Source organism: Schistocerca americana, chromosome 5 (assembly GCF_021461395.2).
Source record: "Schistocerca americana isolate TAMUIC-IGC-003095 chromosome 5, iqSchAmer2.1, whole genome shotgun sequence".
NCBI lineage: Eukaryota > Metazoa > Arthropoda > Insecta > Orthoptera > Acrididae > Schistocerca > Schistocerca americana.
In genome coordinates this window covers 742,440,096-742,460,281 of record NC_060123.1, presented here as the reverse complement: position 1 = coordinate 742,460,281, position 20,186 = coordinate 742,440,096, and positions in this window count along the sequence as shown.

The following is a 20,186-nucleotide window of genomic DNA, read 5'->3' as shown; positions in this document are numbered from 1 at the left end:
GAAACTAATACTGGTCCCACAGGAAAGGATCAAAGCACAGACTATAAGAAGTCTTACTCATCTTGCCGTTAAGGCGGCATAGTTCCTTTTGTATTTAATTCCGAAGTAATTTCAGTGTTTCATCGTCAATGAGTATGTCCAAGGAATACATTGAACCTGGAGTGGTGTATCGGAAACTAATACTGGTCTCACAGGGAAAGCTCAAAGCACCGACTGTAAGAAGAGTCTCCATTCTTGCTCTTATGGCGGCATTGTGCATTTTGTATTTAATTCCGATGTAATTTCAGTGTTTCATCGTCAATGTGTATGTCTAAGGAATTCATTGTATCTGCAGTGGTGTATCGGAATCTAATACTGGTCTCACAGGGATTGCTCAAAGCACGTACTGTAAGAAGAGTCTCCATTCTTGTACTTATTGCGGCATTGTGCCTTTTGTATTTAGTTCCGATTCGATCTCTGTGTTTCATCGTCAATGCGAAGATCCAAGGAATACATTGAACCTGCAGTGGTGTATCGGAAACTAATACTGGTCTCACAGGAAAGGATCAAAGCACAGCCTCTAAGAAGTCTCACTCATCTTGCCGTTAAGGCGGCATTGTTCCTTTTGTATTTAATTCCGATGTAAATTTAGTGTTTCATCGTCAATGAGTATGACTAAGGAATACATTGAACCTCGATTGGTGTATCGGAAACTAATACTGGTCTCACAGGGAATGCTCAAAGCACCGACTGTAAGCGGAGTCTCTATTCTCGCACTTATGGCGGCATTGTGCCATTTGTATTTAATTCCGATGTAATTTCAGTGTTTCATCGTCAATGTGTATGTCTAAAGAATACATTGAACCTGCAGTGGTGTATCGGAATCTAATACTGGACTCACAGGGATTGCTCAAAGCACCGACTGTAAGAAGAGTCTCCATTCTTGTACTTATTGCGGCATTGTGCCTTTTGTATTTAGTTCCGATTCGATCTCTGTGTTTCATCGTCAATGCGAAGATCCAAGGAATACATTGAACCTGCAGTGGTGTATCGGAAACTAATAATGGTCTCACAGGAAAGGATCAAAGCACAGACTCTAAGAAGTCTCACTCATCTTGCCGTTAAGGCGGCATTGTTCCTTTTGTATTTAATTCCGATGTAAATTCAGTGTTTCATCGTCAATGAGTATGACTAAGGAATACATTGAACCTCGATTGGTGTATCGGAAACTAATACTGGTCTCACAGGGAATGCTAAAAGCACCGACCGTTATTTGAGTCTCAATTATTGTACGTAAGGCGGCATTGTACCTTTTGTATTTAATTCCGATGCGATTTCTGTGTTTCATCGTCAATGTGTATGTCCAAGCAATACATTGAACCTGCAGTGGTGTATCGGAAACTAATATTGGTCTCACACGAAATGGTCAAAGCACCGACTGTAAGAAGAGTCTCTATTCTTGTACTGAAGGCTGCATTATGCCTTTAGTATTTAATTCCGATGCGAATTCTGTGTTTCATCGTCAATGTCAAGGTCCAAGGAATACATTGAACCTGGAGTGGTATATCGGAAACTAATACTGGTCTCACAGGGAAAGCTCAAAGCACCGACTGTAAGAAGAGTCTCTATTCTTCTACTTAAGGCGGCATTGTGCCTTTTGTATTTAATTCCAATGCGATTTCTGTGTTTCATCGTCAATGAGAAGGTCCAAGGAATACATTGCACCTGCAGTGGTGTATCGGAAACTAATACTGGTCTCACAGGAAAGGATCAAAGCACAGACTCTAAGAAGTCTCATTCTTCTTGCACTTAAGGCGGCATTGTTCCTGTTGTATTTAATACCGATGTAATATCAGTGTTTCGTTGTCAATGTGTATGTCTAAGGAATACATTGAACCAGCAGTGGTGTATCGGAAGCTAATACTGGTCTCACAGGGAATGCTCAAAGCACCGGCTGTAAGAAGAGTCTCTATTCTTGTACTTAAGGCGGCATTGTGCCTTTTGCATTTAATTCCGATGCGATTTCTGCGTTTCATCGTCAATGTGAAGGTACAAGGAATACATTGTACCTGCAGTGGTGTATCGGAAACTAATACTGGTCTCACAGGGAATGCTCAAAGAACCGACTGTAAGAGGAGTCTCTATTCTTGTACTTATGGCGGCATTGTGCCTTTTTTATTAAATTCCATTGTAATTTCAGTGTTTCATCGTCAATGTGTATGTCTAAGGAATACATTGAACCTGCTGTGGTGTATCGGAAGCTAATACTGGTCTCACAGGGAATGCTCAAAGCAACGACTGTAAGAAGAGTCTCTAGTCTTGTGCTTATTGCGGCATTGTGCCTTTTGTATTTAGTTCCGATGTGATTTCTATGTTTCTTCGTCAATGCGAAGGTCCAAGGAACACATTGAACCTGCAGTGGAGTATCGGAAAATAATACTGGTCTCACATGCAGTGCTTAAAGCACCGACTGTAAGAAGAGTCTCTATTCTTGTACTTATTGCGGCATTGTGCCTTTTGTATTTAGTTCCGATTCGATTTCTGTGTTTCATCGTCAATGCGACGGTCCAAGGAACACATTGAACCTGCAGTGGTGTATCAAAAAATAATACTGGCCTCACAGGAAAGGATCAAAGCACAGCCCCTAAGAAGTCTTACTCATCTGGCCGTTAAGGCGGCATTGTTCCTTTTGTATTTAATTCCGATGTAATTTCAGTGTTTCATCGTCAATGAGTATGTCCAAGGAATACATTGAACCTGGAGTGGTGTATCGGAAACCAATACTGGTCTCACAGGGAAAGCTCAAAGCACCGACTGTAAGAGGAGTCTCTGTTCTTGCACTTATGGCGGCATTGTGCCTTTTGTATTTAATTCCGATGCCATTTCTGTGTTCCATCGTCAATGTGAAGGTCCAAGGAATACATTGTACCTGCAGTTGTGTATCGTAAACTAGTACTGGTCTCACAGGTAATGCTCAAAGCCCCGACTGTAAGAAGAGTCTCTATTCTTGTTCGTAAGGCGGCATTGTGCCTTTTGTATTAATTCCGAGGTGATTTCTGTGTCTCATCGTCAATGCGTATGTCCAAGGAATCCATTGAACCTGCAGTGGTGTATCGGAAGCTAATACTGGTCTCACAGGGAATGCTCAAAGCATCGACTGTAGGAAGAGTCTCAATTCTTGTACTTAAGGCGGCATTGTGCCTTTTGTATTTAATTCCGATGCGATTTCTGTGTTTCATCGTCATTGTGAAGTTCCAAGGAATACATTGTACCCGCTGTGGTGTATCGGAAACTAATACTGGTCTCACAGGAAAGGATCAAAGCACAGACTCTAAGAAGTCTCACTCATCTAGCAGTTAAGGCGGCATTGTTCCTTTTGTATTTAATACCGATGTAATTTCAGTGTTTCATCGTCAATGAGTATGTCCAAGGAATACATTTAACCTGGAGTGGTGTATCGGAAACTAATATTGGTCTCACAGCGAATGCTCAAAGCACAGACTGTAAGAAGAGTCTCTATTCTTGTACGTAAGGCAGCATTGTGCCTTTTGTATTAATTCCGAGGTGATTTCTGTGTTTCATCGTCAATGCGTATGTCCAAGGAATCCATTCAACCTGCAGTTGTGTATCGGAAACTAATACTGGTCTCAGAGGGAATGCTCAAAGCATCGACTGTAGGAAGAGTCTCAATTCTTGTACTTAAGGCGGCATTGTGCCTTTTGTATTTAATTCCGATGCGATTTCTGTGTTTGATCGTCAATGTGAAGTTCCAAGGAATACATTGTACCTGCTGTGGTGTATCGGAAACTAATACTGGTCTCACAGGGAATGCTCAAAGCACCGACTGTAAGAAGCGTCTCTATTCTGGCACTTATGGCGGCATTGTGCCTTTTGTGTTTAATTCCGATGCGATTTCTGTGCTTCATTGTCAATGTGTATGTCCAAGGAATACATTGAACCTGCAGTGGTATATCGGAAAGTAATACTGTTTTCACAGGGAATGCTCAAAGCACCGACTGTAAGAAGAGTCTCTTTTCTTGTACTTAAGGCGGCATTGTGCCTTTTGTACTTAATTCCGATGCGATATCTGTGTTTCATCGTCAATGCGAAGGTCAAAGGAATACATTGAACCTGCAGTGGTGTATCGGAAACTAATACTGGTCTCACAGGAAAGGATCAAAACACAGACTCTAAGAAGTCTTACTCATCTTGCCGTTAAGGCGGCATTGGTCCTTTTGTATTTAATTCCGATGTAATTTCAGTATTTCATCGTCAATGAGTATGTCCAAGGAATACATTGACCTGGAGTGGTGTATCGGAAACTAAAACTGGTGTCACAGGGAAAGCTCAAAGCACCGACCGTAGGAAGAGTGTCTATTCTCGTACGTAAGGCATCATTGTGCCTTTTGTATTTAATTCCGATGCGATATCTGTGTTTCATCTTCAATGTGTATGTCCAAGGAATACATTGAACCTGCAGTGGTGTATCAGAAACTTAAACTGGTCTCACAGGGAATGTTCAAAGCACCGACTGTAAGAAGAATCTCTATTCTTGTACTTATTGCGGCATTGTGCCTTTTGTATTTAGTTCCGATTCGATATCTGTGTTTCATCGTCAATGCGAAGGTCCAAGTAATACATTGAACCTGCAGTGGAGTATCGGAAACTAAAACTGGTCTCACAGGAAGGGATCAAAGCACAGACTCTAAGAAGTCTCACTCATCTTGCCGTTAAGGCGGCATTGTCCCTTTTGTATTTAATACCGCTGTAATTTCAGTGTTTCATCGTCAATGAGTATGTCCAAGGAATACATTGAACCTGGAGTGGTGTATCCGAAACTAATACTTTTCTCACAGGGAATGCTCAAAACACCGACTGATAGAAGGGTCTCTATTCTTGTACGTAAGGCGGCATTGTGCCTTTTGTATTTAATTCCGATGCGATTTCTGTGTTTCATCGTCAATTGGAAGTTCCAAGGAATACATTGTACCTGCTGTGGTGTATCGGAAACTAATACTGGTCTCACAGGGAATGCTCAAAGCACCGACTGTAAGAAGGGTCTCTATTCTGGCACTTATGGCGGCATTGTGCCTTTCGTGTTTAATTCCGATGCGATTTCTGTGTTTCATTGTCAATGTCTATGTCCAAGGAATACATTGAACCTGCAGTGGTGTATCGGAAAACAATACTGGTCTCAAAGGGGATGCTCAAAGCACCGACTGTTAGAAGAGTCTCTGTTCTTGTACTTAAGGCGGCATTGTGCATTTTGTATTTAATTCCGATGCGATATCTGTGTTTCATCGTCAATTTGAAGGTCCAAGGAATACATTGTACCTGCAGTGGTGTATCGGAAACTAATACTGGCCTCACAGGGAATGCTCAAAGCACCGACTGTAAGAAGAGTCTCTATTCATGCACTTATGGCGGCATTGTGCCTTTTGTATTTCATTCCGATGTAATTTCAGGGTTTCATCGTCAATGTGTATGTCTAAGGAATACATTGGACCTGCAGTGGTGTATCGGAAACTAATACTGGTCCCACAGGGATTGCTCAAACACCGACTGTAAGAAGAGTCTCTATTCTTGTACGTAAGGCGGCATTGTGCCTTTTGTATTTAATTCCGATGCGATTTCTGTGTTTCATCGTCAATTGGAAGTTCCAAGGAATACATTGTACCTGCTGTGGTGTATCGGAAACTAATACTGGTCTCACAGGGAATGCTCAAAGCACCGACTGTAAGAAGGGTCTCTATTCTGGCACTTATGGCGGCATTGCGCCTTTTGTATTTAATTCCGATGCGATTTCGGTGCTTCATCGTCAATGTGAAGGTCCAAGGAATACATTGAACCTGCAGTGGTGTATCGGAAACTAGTAGTGGTCTCGCAGGGAATGCTCAAAGCACCGACTGTAAGAAGAGTCTATGTTCTTGCACTTATGGCGGCATTGTGACTTTTGTATTTAATTCCGATGTAATTTCAGTGTTTCATTGTCAATGTGTATGCCTAAGGAATACATTGAACCTGCAGTGGTGTATCAGAAACTAATACTGGTCTCACAGGGAATGCCCAAAACACCGACTGTAAGAGGAGTCTCTATTCTTGTACGTAAGGCGGCATTGTGCCTTTTGAATTTAGTTCCACTGCGATTTCTGTGTTTCTTCGTCAATGCGAAGGTCCAAGATATACAATGAACCTGCAGTGGTGTATCGGAAACTAATACAGGTCTCACAGGAAAGGATCAAAGCACAGACTCAAAGAAGTCTCACTCATCTTGCAGTTAAGGCGGCATTGTCCCTTTTGTATTTAATACCGATGTAATATCAGTGTTTCATCGTCAATGAGTATGTCCAAGGAATACATTGAACCTGGAGTGGTGTATCGGAAACTAATACTGGTCTCACAGCGAATGCTCAAAGCACCGAGTGTAAGAAGAGGCTCTATTCTTGTATGTAAGGCGGCATTGTGCCTTTTGTATTAATTCCGAGGCGATTTCTGTGTTTCATCGTAAATGTGTATGTCCATGGATTCCATTGAACCTGCAGTGGTGTATCGGAAACTAATACTGGTCTCACAGGGAATGATCAAAGCATCGACGGTAGGAAGAGTCTCAATTCATGTATTTAAGGCGGCATTGTGCCATTTGTATGTAATTCCGATGCGATTTCTGTGTTTCATCATCAATTTGAAGGTCCAAGGATTACATTGTACCTGCAGTGGTGTATCGGAAACTAATACTGGCCTCACAGGTAATGCTCAAAGCACCGACTGTAAGAAGAGTCTCTATTCATGCACTTATGGCGGCATTGTGCCTTTTGTATATGATTCCGGTCTAATTTCAGTGTTTCATCGTCAAGGTGTATGTCTAAGGAATACAATGAACCTGCAGTGGTGTATCGGAAACTAATACTGGTCTCACAGGGAATGCTCAAAGCACCGACTGTGAGAAGAGTCTCTATTCTTGTACGTAAGGCGGCATTGTGCCTTTTGTATTTAATTCCGATGCGATTTCTGTGTTTCATCGTCAATGCGTATGTCCAAGGAATACATTGAACCTGCAGTGGTATATCGGAAACTAATACTGGTCTCACAGGGATTGCTCAAACACCGACTGTAAGAAGAGTCTCTATTCTTGTACTTAAGGCGGCATTGCGCATTTGTATTTAATTCCGATGCGATTTCGGTGTTTCATCGTCAATGTGAAGGACCAAGGAATACATTGAACTTGCTGTGGTGTATCGGAAACTAATACTGGTCTCACAGGGAATGCTCAAACAACGACTGTAAGAAGAGTCTCTATTCCTGTACATAAGGCGGCATTGTGCCTTTTGTATTTAATACCGATGCGATTTCTGTGTTTCATAGTCAATGTGAAGTTCCAAGGAATTCACTGAACCTGCTATGGTGTATCGGAAACTAATACTGGTCTCAAAGGGAATGCTCAAAGAACCGACTGTAAGAAGAGTCTCTATTCTTGTACTTCAGGTGGCATTGTGCATTTTGTATTTAATTCCGATGCGAATTCTGTGTTACATCGTCAATGTGAAGGTCCAAAGAATTCATTGAACCGGCAATGGTGTATCGGAAACTAATACTTGTCTCACAGGGAATGCTCAATGCACCGACTATAAGAAGAGTCTCTATTCTTGTACTTAAGGCGGCATTGTGCCTTTTGTATTTACTTCCGATGCGATTCCGGTGTTTCATCGTCTATGTGAAGGTCCAAGGAATACATTGAACCTGCAGTGGTGTATCGGAACTAATACTGGTATCACAGGAAAGGATCAAAGCACACATTTTTAGAAGTTTCACTCTTCTTGCACTTAAGGCGGAATTGTTCCTTTTGTATTTATTTCCGATGTAATTTCAGTGTTTCATTGTCATTGTGTATGTCCAAGGAATACATTGAACCTGCAGTGGTGTATCGGAAACTAATACTGGTCTCACAGGAAAGGATCAAAGCACAGATTTTAAGAAGTTTCACTCGTCTTGCACTTATGGCGGAATTGTTCCTTTTGTATTTAATTCCGATGTAATTTCAGTGTTTCATTGTCATTGTGTATGTCCAAGGAATACATTGAACCTGCAGTGGTGTATCGGAAACTAATACTGGTCTCACACGGAATGCTCAAAGCACCGACTTTAAGAGGAGTCTCTATTCTTGTACTTAAGGCGGCATTGTGCCTTTTCTATTTAATTCCGATGCGATTTCTGTGTTTCATCGTCAATGTGTATGTCCAAGGAATACATTGAACCTGCAGTGGCGTATCGGAAGCGAATACTGGACTCACAGGAATGGATCAAAGCACAGACTCTAAGAAGTCCCACTCTTCTTGCACTTATGGCGGCATTGTGCGTTTTGTATTTAATTCCGATGTAATTTCAGTGTTTCATCGTCAATGTGTATGTCCACGGAATACATTGGACCTGCAGTGGTGTATCGCAAGCTAATACTGGTCTCACGGGGAATGCTTGAAGCACCGACTGTAAGAAGAGTCTCTATTCTTGTACTTAAGGCGGCATTGTGCCGTTTGTATTTAATTCCGATGCGATTTCTGTGTTTCATCGTCATTGTGAAGGTCCAAGGAATTCACTGATCCTGCTATGGTGTATCGGAAACTAATACTGGTCTCAAAGGGAATGCTCAAAGAACCGACTGTAAGAAGAGTCTCTATTCTTGTACTTAAGGTGGCATTGTGCATTTTGTATTTAATGTCGATGCGAATTCTGTGTTACATCGTCAATGTGAAGGTCCAAAAAATTCATTGAACCGGCAATGGTGTATCGGAAACTAATACTGGTCTCACAGGGAATGCTCAATGCACCGACTGTAAGAAGAGTCTCTATTCTTGTACTTAAGGCGGCATTGTGCCTTTTGTATTTAATGCCGATGCGATTTCTGTGTTTCATCGTCAATGTGAAGGTCCATGGAATAAATAGACCCTGCAGTGGTGTATAGGAAACTAATACAGTTCTCACAGGGAATGCTCAAAGTACCGACTAAGATGACTCTCTATTCTTGTACTTAAGGCGGCATTGTGCTATTTGTATTTAATTCCGATGCCATTTCTGTGTTCCATCGACAATGTGAATGTCCAAGGAATACATTGTACCTGCAGTTGTGTATCGGAAACTAGTACTGGTCTCGCAGGGAATGCTCAAAGCACCGACTGTAAGAAGAGTAAATGTTCTAGCACTTATGGCAGCATTTTGACTTTTGTATTTAATTCCGATGTAATTTCAGTGTTTCATTGTCAATGTGTATGTCTAAGGAATACATTGAACCTGCAGTGGTGTATCAGAAACTAATACTGGTCTCACAGGGAATGCTCAAAGCACCGACTGTAAGGGGAGTCTCTATTCTTGTACGTAAGGCGGCATTGTGCCTTTCGAATTTAGTTCCACTGCGATTTCTGTGTTTCTTCATCAATGCAAAGGTCCAAGGAATACAATGAACCTGCAGTGGTATTTCGGAAACTAATACAGGTCTCACACGAAAGGATCAGAGCACAGACTCTAAGAAGTCTCACTCATCTTGCAGTTAAGGCGGCATTGTCCCTTTTGTATTTAATACCGATGTAATATCAGTGTTTCATCGTCAATGAGTATGTCCAAGGAATACATTGAACCTAGAGTGGTGTATCGGAAACTAATACTGGTCTCACAGGGAATGCTCAAAGCACCGACTGTATGAAGAGTCTCTATTCTTGTACTTACGGCGGCATTGTGCCTTTTGTATTTAATTCCAATGCGATTCTGTGTTTCATCGTCAACGTGAAGGTCCAAGGAATACATTGAACCTGCAATGGTGTATCGGAAACTAATACTGGTCTCTCAGGGAATGCTCAAAGCACCGACTGTAAGAAGAGTCTCTATACTTGTAGTTATGGAGGCATTGTACATTTTGTATTTAATTCCGATGCCATTTCTGTGTTTCATCGTCTATGTGATGGTCAAAGGAGTACACGGAAGCTGCAGTGGTGTATCGGAAACTAATAATTGTCTCACAGGGAATGCTCTAACAACGACTGTAAGAAGAGTCTCTATTCTTGTACTTAAGGCGGCATTGTGCTTTTTGTGTTTAATTCCGATGCGATTTCTGTGTTTCATCGTCAATGTGAAGGCCCAAGGAATACATTGAACCTGCAGTGGTATATCGGAAACTAATACTGGTGTCACAGGGAATGCTCAAAGCACCGACTGTAAGAAAAGTCTCTATTCTTGTACTTAAGGCGGCATTGCGCCATTTGTATTTAATTCCGATGCGATTTCTATGTTTCATCGACAATGTGAATGTCCAAGGAATACATTGAACCTGCAGTGGCGTATCGGCAACTAATACTGGTCGCACAGGAAAGGATGAAAGCACAGACTCTAAGAAGACTTACTCTTCTTGCTCTTAAGGCGGCATTGTACCTTTTGTATTTATTTACGATGTAATTTCTGTGTTTCATCGTCAATGTATATGTCCAAGGAATACATTGAATCTGCAGTGGTGTATCGGAAACTAAAACTGGTCTCACAGGAAAGGATCAAAGCACAGACTCTAAGAAGACTCACTCTTCTTGCTCTTAGGGCGGCATTGTGCCTTTTGTATTTAATTCCGATGTAATTTCAGTGTTTCATCGTCAACGTGTATGTCCAAGGAATACATTGTACCTGCAGTGGTGTATCGGAAACTAATACTGGTCTCACAGGAAAGGATCAAAGCACAGATTTTAAGAAGTTTCACACTTCTTGCACTTAGGGCGGAATTAATTTCAGTGTTTCATTGTCAATGTGTATGTCCAAGGAATACATTGAACCTGCAGTGGTATCGGAAACTAACACTGATCTCACAGGGAGAGCTCAAAGCACCGACTGTAAGAAGAGTCTCTATTCTTGTACTTGAGGCGGCATTGTGCCTTTTGTATTTAATTCCAATGCAATTTCTGTGCTTCATCGTCAATGTGTATGTCCAAGGAATACATTGAACCTGCAGTGGTGTATCGGAAATTAATACTAGTCTCACACGGAATGCCTAAGCACCGACTTTAAGAAGAGTCTCTATTCTTGTACTTAAGGGGGCATTGTGCCTTTTGTATTTAATTCCGATGCGATTTCTGTGTTTCATCGTCAATGTGAAGGTCTAAGGAATACATTGAACCTGCAGTGGTGTATCGGAAATTAATACTGGTCTCACAATGAATGCTCAAAACACCGACCGTATGAAGAGTCTCTATTCTTGTACTTACGGCGGCATTTTGCCTTTTGTATTTAATTCCGATGTAATATCTGTGTTTTATCGTCAATGTGTATGTCCAAGGAATACATTGAACCTGGAGTTGTGTGTCGGAAACTAATACTGGTCTCACAGGGAATGCTCAAAGCACCGACTGTAAGAAGAGTGGCTATACTTGTACTTATTTCATGGTCTCACAGGGAATGCTCAAAACACCGACTGTAAGACTGTAAGAAAAGTCTCTATTCTTGTACTTAAGTTGGCACTGTGCCTTTTGTATTTAAGTCCGTTGCGATTTCTGTGTTTCATCGTCAAGGTGTATGTCCAAGGAATACATTGAACCTGCAGTGGTGTATCGGAAACTAATACTGGTGTCACAGGGAATGCTCAAAACACCGACTGTAAGAAGAGTCTCTATTCTTGCACTTAAGGCGGCATTGTGCCTTTTGTATTTAATTCCGATGCGATTTTTGTGTTTCATCGTCAATGTGTATGTCCAAGGAATACATTGAACTTGCAGTGGAATGCTCAAAGCACCGACTGTAAAAAGAGTCTCTATTCTTGCACTTATGGCGGCATTGTGCCTTTTGTATTTAATTTCGATGTAATTTCAGTGTTTCATGGTCAATGTGTATGTCTAAGGAATACATTGAACCTGCAGTGGTGTATCGGAAACTAATACTGGTCTGACAGGGAATGCTCAAAGCACCGACTATAAGGAGAGTCTCTATTCTTGTACGTAAGGCGGCATTGTGCCTTTTGTATTTAATTCCGATGCGATTTCTGTGTTTCATCGTCAATTGGAAGTTCCAAGAAATACATTGTACCTGCTGTGGTGTATCGGAAACTAATACTGGTCTCACAGGGAATGCTCAAAGCACCGACTGTAAGAAGGGTCTCTATTATGGCACTTATAGCGGCATTGTGCCTTTTGTGTTTAATTCCGATGCCATTTCTGTGTTTCATTGTCAATGTGTATGTCCAAGGAATACATTGAACCTGCAGTGGTGTATCGGAAAACAATACTGGTCTCAAAGGGAATGCTCAAAGCACCGACTGAAAGAAGAGTCTCTATTCTTGTACGTAAGGCGGCATTGTGCATTTTGTATTTAATTCCGATGCGATTTCTGTGTTTCATCGTCAATTTGAATGTCCAAGGAATACATTGTACCTGCAGTGGTGTATCGGAAACTAATACTGGCCTCACAGGGAATGCTCAAAGCACCGACTGTAAGAAGAGTCTTTAATCATGCACTTATGGCGGCATTGTGCCTTTTGTATTTCATTCCGATGTAATTTCAGTGTTTCATCGTCAAGGAGTAAGTCAAAGGAATATATTGGAGCTGCAGTGGAGTAACGGAAACTGATACTGGTCTCACAGGAAGTGCTCAAAGCACCGACTGTAAGAAGAGACTTTTTTCTTGCACTTAAGGCGGCATTGTGCCTTTTGTATTTAATACCGATGCGTTACTGTGTTTCATCGTCAATGTGAAGGTCCAAGGAGTACATTGAACCTGCAGTGGTATATCGGAAACTAATACTGGTCTCACAGGGAATGCTCAAAGCACCGACTGTAAGAAGAGTCTCTATTCTTGTACTTAAGGCGGCATTGTGCCTTTTGTATTTAATTCCCATGTGACTTCTATGTTTCATCGTCAATGTGAAGGTCCAAGGAACACATTGAACCTGCAGTGATGTATCGGAAACTAATACTGGTCTCACAGGAAAGGATCAAAGCACGGACTCTAAGAAGTCTCACACATCTTGCACTTAAGGCGGCAGTGTCCCTTTTGTATTTCATTCCGATTTAATTTCAGTGTTTCATCGTCAATGTGTATGTCCAAGGAATACATTGAACCTGCAGTGGTGTATCGGAAACTAATACTGGTCTCACAGGAAAGGATCAAAGCACAGTCTCAAAGAAGACTCACTTTTCTCGTACTTAAGGCGGCATTGAGCCTTTTGTATTTAATTCCGATGTACTTTCAGTGTTTCATCGTAAATGTGTAAGTCTAAGGAATATATTGAAGCTGCTGTGGAGTAACGGAAACTGATACTGGTCTCACAGGAAATGCTCAAAGCACCGACTGTAAGAAGAGACTTTTTTCTTGCACTTAAGGCGGCATTGTGCATTTTGTATTTAATACCGATGCGTTACTGTGTTTCATCGTCAATGTGAAGGTCCAAGGAGTATATTGAACTTGCTGTGGTGTATCGGAAACTAATACTGGTCTCACAGGGAATGCTCAAACAACGACTGTAAGAAGAGTCTCTATTCCTGTACATAAGGCGGCATTGTGCCTTTTGTATTTAATTCCGATGCGATTTCTGTGTTTCATCGTCAATGTGTATGTCCAAGGAATACATTGAACCTGCAGTGGCGTATCGGAAGCTAATACTGGTCTAACAGGAATGGATCAAAGCACAGACTCTAAGAAGTCCCACTCTTCTTGCACTTAAGGCGGCATTGTGCGTTTTGTATTTAATTCCGATGTAGTTTCAGTGTTTCATCGTCAATGTATATGTCCAAGGAATACATTGGACCTGCAGTGGTGTATCGCAAGCTAATACTGGTCTCACGGGGAATGCTCAAAGCACCGACAGTAAGAAGAGTCTCTATTCTTGTACTTAAGGCGGCATTGTGCCGTTTGTATTTAATTCCGATGCGATTTCTGTGTTTCATCGTCAATGTGAAGGTCCAAGGAATACACTGAGCCTGCTATGGTGTAACGGAAACTAATACTGGTCTCAAAGGGAATGCTCAAAGAACCGACTGTCAGAAGAGTCTCTATTCTTGTACTTAAGGTGACATTGTGCCTTTTGTATTTAATTCCGATTGGAATTTTGTGTTACATCGTCAATGTGAAGGTCCAAAGAATTCATTGAACCGGCAATGGTGTATCGGAAACTAATACTGGTCTCACAGGGAATGCTCAAAGCACCGACTGTAGCAAGAGTCTCTATTCCTGTACGTAAGGCGGCATTGTGCCATTTGTATTTAATTCCGATGCGATTCCTGTGTTTCATCGTCTATGTGAAGGTCGAAGGAATACATTGAACCTGCAGTGGCGTATCGGAAACTGATACTGGACGCACAGGAATGGATAAAAGGACAGACTCTAAGAAGTCTCACTCTTCTTGCACTTAAGGCGGCATTGTACCTTTTGTATTTAATTACGATGTAATTTCAGTGTTTCATCGTCAATGTGTATGTCCAAGGAATACATCGAACCTGCAGTGGTGTATCGGAAACTAATACTGGTCTCACAGGGAATGCTCAAAACACCGACTGTAAGAAGAGTCTCTACTCTTGTACTTAAGGCGACATTGTGCTTTTTGTATTTAATTCCGATGCGATTTCTGTGTTTCATCGTCAATGTGTATGCCCAAGGAATACATTGAACCTGCAGTGGTGTATCGGAAACTAATACTGGTCTCCCAGGGAATGCTCAAAGCACAGCCAGTAAGATGAGTCTGCATTCTTGTACTTAAGGCTGCATTGTGTCTTTTGTATTTCATTCCGTTGCGATTTTGGTGTTTCATCGTCAATGTGTATGTCCAAGGAATACGTTGAACCTGTAGTAGTGTATCGGAAACTAATACTGTTCTCACAGGAAAGGTTCAAAGCACAGACTCTAAGAGGTCTCACTCTTCTTGCACTTAAGGCCGCTTTGTGCCTTTATTATTTAATTCCGATGTAATTTCAGTGTTTGATCGTCAATGTGTATGTCCAAGGAATACCTTGAACCTGCTGTGGTGTATCGGAAAGTAATACTGGTCTCACAGGGAATGCTCAAAGCACCGACTGTAAGAAGAGTCTCTATTCTTGTGCTTAAGGCGGCATTGTGCCTTTTGTATTTAATTCCGATCCGATTTCTGTGTCTCATCGCCAATGTGAATTTCCATGGAATACATTGAACCTCCAGTGGTGTATCGGAAACTAATACTGGTCTCACAGGGAATGCTCAAAGAACCGACTGTAAGAAGGGTCACTCTTCTTGCACTGAAGGCGGAATTGTGCCTTTCGTATTTAATTCCGATGCGATTTCAGTGTTTCATCGTCAATTGAAAGTCCGTGGAATACATTGAACCTGCAGTGCTGTATCGGAAACTAATACTGGTCTCACAGGAAAGGATCAAAGCACAGACTCTAAGAAGTCTCACTCTTCTTGCTCTTAAGGCGGCATTGTGCCTTTTGTATTTAATTCTGATGTAATTTCAGTTTTACATCGTCAATGTGTATGTCCAAGAAATACATTGAACCTGCAGTGGTGTATCGGAAACTAATACTGGTCTCACAGGGAATGGTCATAGCACCGACTGTAAGAAGAGTCTCTATTCTTGTACTTAAGTCGGCATTGTGATTTTTGTATTTAATTCCAATCCGATTTCTGTGTTTCATCGTCAATGTGATGGTCCAAGGAATACATTGAACTTGCAGTGGTGTATCGGAATCGAATACTGGTCTCACGGAGTATGTCCAAAGCACCGACTGTAAGAAGAGTCTCTATTCTTGAACTTAAGGCGGCATTGTGCCTTTTGTATTTAATTCCAATGCGATTTCTGTGTTTCACTGTCAATGTGATGGTCCAAAGAATACATTGAACCTGCAGTGGTGTATCGGAAACATACTGGTCTCACAGCAAATGATCATATCACAGACTTAGAGACGTCTCACTCTTCTTGCACTTAAGGCGGCATTTAGCCTTTTGTATCTAATTCCGATTTAATTTCAGTGTTTCTTCGTCAATGTGTGTGTCTAAGGTATACATTGAACCTGCAGTGGTGTATCGGAAACTAATACTCGTCTCGCAGGTAATGCTCAAAGCACCGACTGTAAGATGAGAATCTATTCTTGTACTTATGGTGGCATTGTGCCTTTTGTATATAATTCCGATGCGATTTCTGTGTTTCATCATCATTATGAAGGTCCAAGGAACACATTGAACCTGCAGTGGTGTATCACAAGCTAATAGTGGTCTCACAGGGAATGCTCAAAACACCGACTGTAAGAAGAATCTCTATTCTTGTACTTAAGGCGGCATTGTGCCTTTTGTATTTAATTCCGATGCGACTTCTGTGTTTCATCGACAATGTGAAGGTCCAGGGAATACATTGAACCTGCAGTGGCGTATCGGCAACTAATACTGGTCGCACAGGAAAGGATAAAAGCACAAATCCTAAGAAGACTCACTCTTCTTGCACTTAAGGCGGCATTGTACCTTTTGTATTTATTTACGATGTAATTTCTGTGTTTCATCGTCAATGTGTATGTCCAAGGAATACATTGAATCTGCAGTGGTGTATCGGAAACTAAAACTGGTCTCACAGGAAAGGATCAAAGCACAGAATCTAAGAAGACTCACTCTTCTTGCACTTAGGGCGGCATTGTGCCTCTTGTATTTAATTCCGATGTAATTTCAGTGTTTCATCGTCAACGTGTGTGTCCAAGGAATACATTGTACCTGCAGTGGAGTATCGGAAACTAATACTGGTCTCACAGGAAAGGATCAAAGCACAGATTTTAAGAAGTTTCACTCTTCTTGCACTTAGGGCGGAATTAATTTCAGTGTTTCATTGTCAATGTGTATGTCCAAGGAATACATTGAACCTGCAGTGGTATCGGAAACTAACACTGATCTCACAGGGAGTGCTCAAAGCACCGACTGTAAGAAGAGTCTCTATTCTTGTACTTAAGGCGGCATTGTGCCTTTTGTATTTAATTCCGATGCGATTTCTGTGCTTCATCGTCAATGTGTATGTCCAAGGAATACATTGAACCTGCAGTGGTGTATCGGAAATTAATACTGGTCTCACACGGAATGCCTAAGCACCGACTTTAAGAAGAGTCTCTATTCTTGTACTTAAGGGGGCATTGTGCCTTTTGTATTTAATTCCGATGCGATTTCTTTGTTTCATCGTCAATGTGAAGGTCCAAGGAATTCATTGAACCTGCAGAGGTGTATCGGAAACTAGTACTGGTCTCACAATGAATGCTCAAAGCACCGACCGTATGAAGAGTCTCTATTCTTGTACGTAAGGAGGCATTGTGATTTTTGTATTTAATTCCGATGCGATATCTGTGTTTCATCGTCAATGTGTATGTCCAAGGAATACATTGAACCTGCAGTGGTGTATCGGAAACTAATACTGGTCTCAAAGGGAGTGCTCAATGCACCGACTGTAAGAAGAGTCTCTATTCTTGTACTTAAGGCGGCATTGTGCCTTTTGTATTTAATTCAGATGTGACTTCTGTGTTTCATCGTCAATGTGAAGGTCCAAGGAATACACTAAACCTGCAGTGGTGTATCGGAAGCTAATACTGGTCTCACAGGAAAGGATCAAAGCACAGACTCTAAGAAGTCTCAATCTTCTTGCACTTAAGGCGGCATTGTGCCTTTTGTATAAAATTCCGATGTAATTTCGGTGTTTCATCGTCAATGTGTATGTCGAAGGAGTACATTGAACCTGCAATGGTGTATCGCAAGCTAATACTGGTCTCACGGGGAATGCTCAAAGAACCGACTGTTAGAAGAGTCTCTATTCTTGTACTTATGGCGGCATTGTGCCCTTTGTATTTAATTCCGATGCGATTTCTGTGTTTCATCGTCAATGTGTATGTCAAAGAAATACATTGAACCTGCAGTGGCGTATCGGAAGCTAATACTGGTCTCAAAGGAATGGATCAAAGCACAGACTCTAAGAAGTCTCACTCTTCTTGCACTTAAGGGGGCATTGTGCGTTTTGTATGTAATTCCGATGTAATTTCAGTGTTTCATCGTCAATGTGTATGTCCAAGGAATACATTGAACCTGCAATGGTGTATCGCAAGCTAATACTGGTCTCACGGGGAATGCACAAAGAACCGACTGTTAGAAGAGTCTCTATTCTTGTACTTAAGGCGGCATTGTGCCTTTTGTATTTAATTGCAATGAGATTTCTGTGTTACATCGTCAATGTGAAGGTCCAAAGAATACATTGAACCTGCAGTGGTGTATCGGAAACTAATACTGATCTCAGAGGGAATGCTCAAAGCACCGACTATAAGAAGAGTCTCTATTCTTGTGCTTAAGGCGGCATTGTGCCATTTGTATTTAATTCCGATGCGATTTCTGAGTTTCATCGTCAATGTGAAGGTCCAAGGAATACATTGAACCTGCAGTGGCGTATCGGAAACTGATACTGGTCGCACAGGAAACGATAAAATCACAGACTCTAAGAAGTCTCACTCTTCTTGCAGTTAAGGCGGTATTGTACCTATTGTATTTAATTACGATGTAATTTCAGTGTTTCATCGTCAATGAGTATGTCCAAGGAATACATTGAACGTGCAGTGGTGTATCGGAAACTAATACTGGTCTTGCAGGTAATGCTCAAACACCGACTGTAAGAAGGGTGTCTATTCTTGCACTTAAGGCGGCATTGTGCCTTTTGTATTTAATTCCGATGTAATTTCAGTGTTTCATCGTCAACGTGTATGTCCAAGGAATACATTGAACCTGCAGTGGTGTATCGGAAACTAATACTGGTCTCACAGGAAATGCTCAAAACACCGACTGTAAGAAGAGTCTCTATTCTACTACTTAGGGCGGCATTGTGCCATTTGTATTTAATTCCGATGCGATTTCTGTGTTTCATCGACAATGTGAAGGTCCAAAGAATACATTGAACCGGCAGTGGCGTATCGGCAACTAATACTGGTCGCACAGGAAAGGATAAAAGCACAGACTCTAAGAAGACTCACTCTTCTTGCACTTAAGGCGGCATTGTACCTCTTGTATTTATTTACGATGTAATTTCTGTGTTTCATCGTCAATGTGTGTGTCCAAGGAATACATTGAATCTGCAGTGGTGTATCGGAAACTGAAAGTGGTCTCACAGGATAGGATCAAAGCACACACTCTAAGAAGACTCACTCTTCTTGCACTTAGGGCGGCGTTGTGCCTTTTGTACTTAATTCCGATGTAATTTCAGTGTTTCATCGTCAACGTGTATGTCCAAGGAATACATTGAACCTGCAGTGGTATCGGAAACTAACACTGATCTCACAGGGAGTGCTCAAAGCACCGACTGTAAGAAGAGTCTCTATACTTGTACTTAAGGGGGCATAGTGCCTTTTGTATTTAATTCCGATGCGATTTCTGTGTTTCATCGTCAATGTGAAGGTCCAAGGAGCACATTGAACCTGCAGTGGTGTATCGGAAGCTAATACTGGTCTCACAATGAATGTTCAAAGCACCGACTGTATGAAGAGTCTCTATTCTTGTACTTACGGCGGCATTGTGCCTTTTGTATTTAATTCCGATGTAATTTCAGTGTTTCATCGACAATGTGTATGTCCAAGGAATACATTGAACCTGGAGTGGTGTGTCGGAAACTTATACTGGTCTCACAGGGAATGCTCAAAGCACCGACTGTAAGAAGAGTAGCTATACTTGTACTTATTTGATGGTCCCACGGGGAATGCTCAAAACACCGACTTTAAGACTGTAAGAAAGGTCTCTATTCTTGTACTTAAGTCGGCATTGTGCCTTTTGTATTTAATTCCGATGCGATTTCTGTGTTTCATCGTTAAGACGTATGTCCAAGGAATACTTTGAACCTGCAGTGGTGTATCGGAAACTAATACTGATGTCACAGGGAATGCTCAAAACACCGACTGCAAGAAGAGTCTCTATTCTTGTACTTAAGGCGGCATTGTGCCTTTTGTATTTAATTCCGATGCGATTTCTGTGTTTTGTCGTCAATGTGTATGTCCAAGGAATACATTTAACCTGCAGTGGAATGCTAAAAGCACCGACTGTAAGAAGAGTCTCCATTCTTGCACTTATGGCGGCATTGTGCTTTTTGTCTTTAATTCCGATGTAATTTCAGTGTTTCATCGTCAATGTGTATGTCCAAGGAATACATTGAACCTGCAGTGGTGTATCGCAAGCTGATACTGGTCTCACGGGGAATGCTCAAAGCACCGACTATAAGAAGAGTCTCT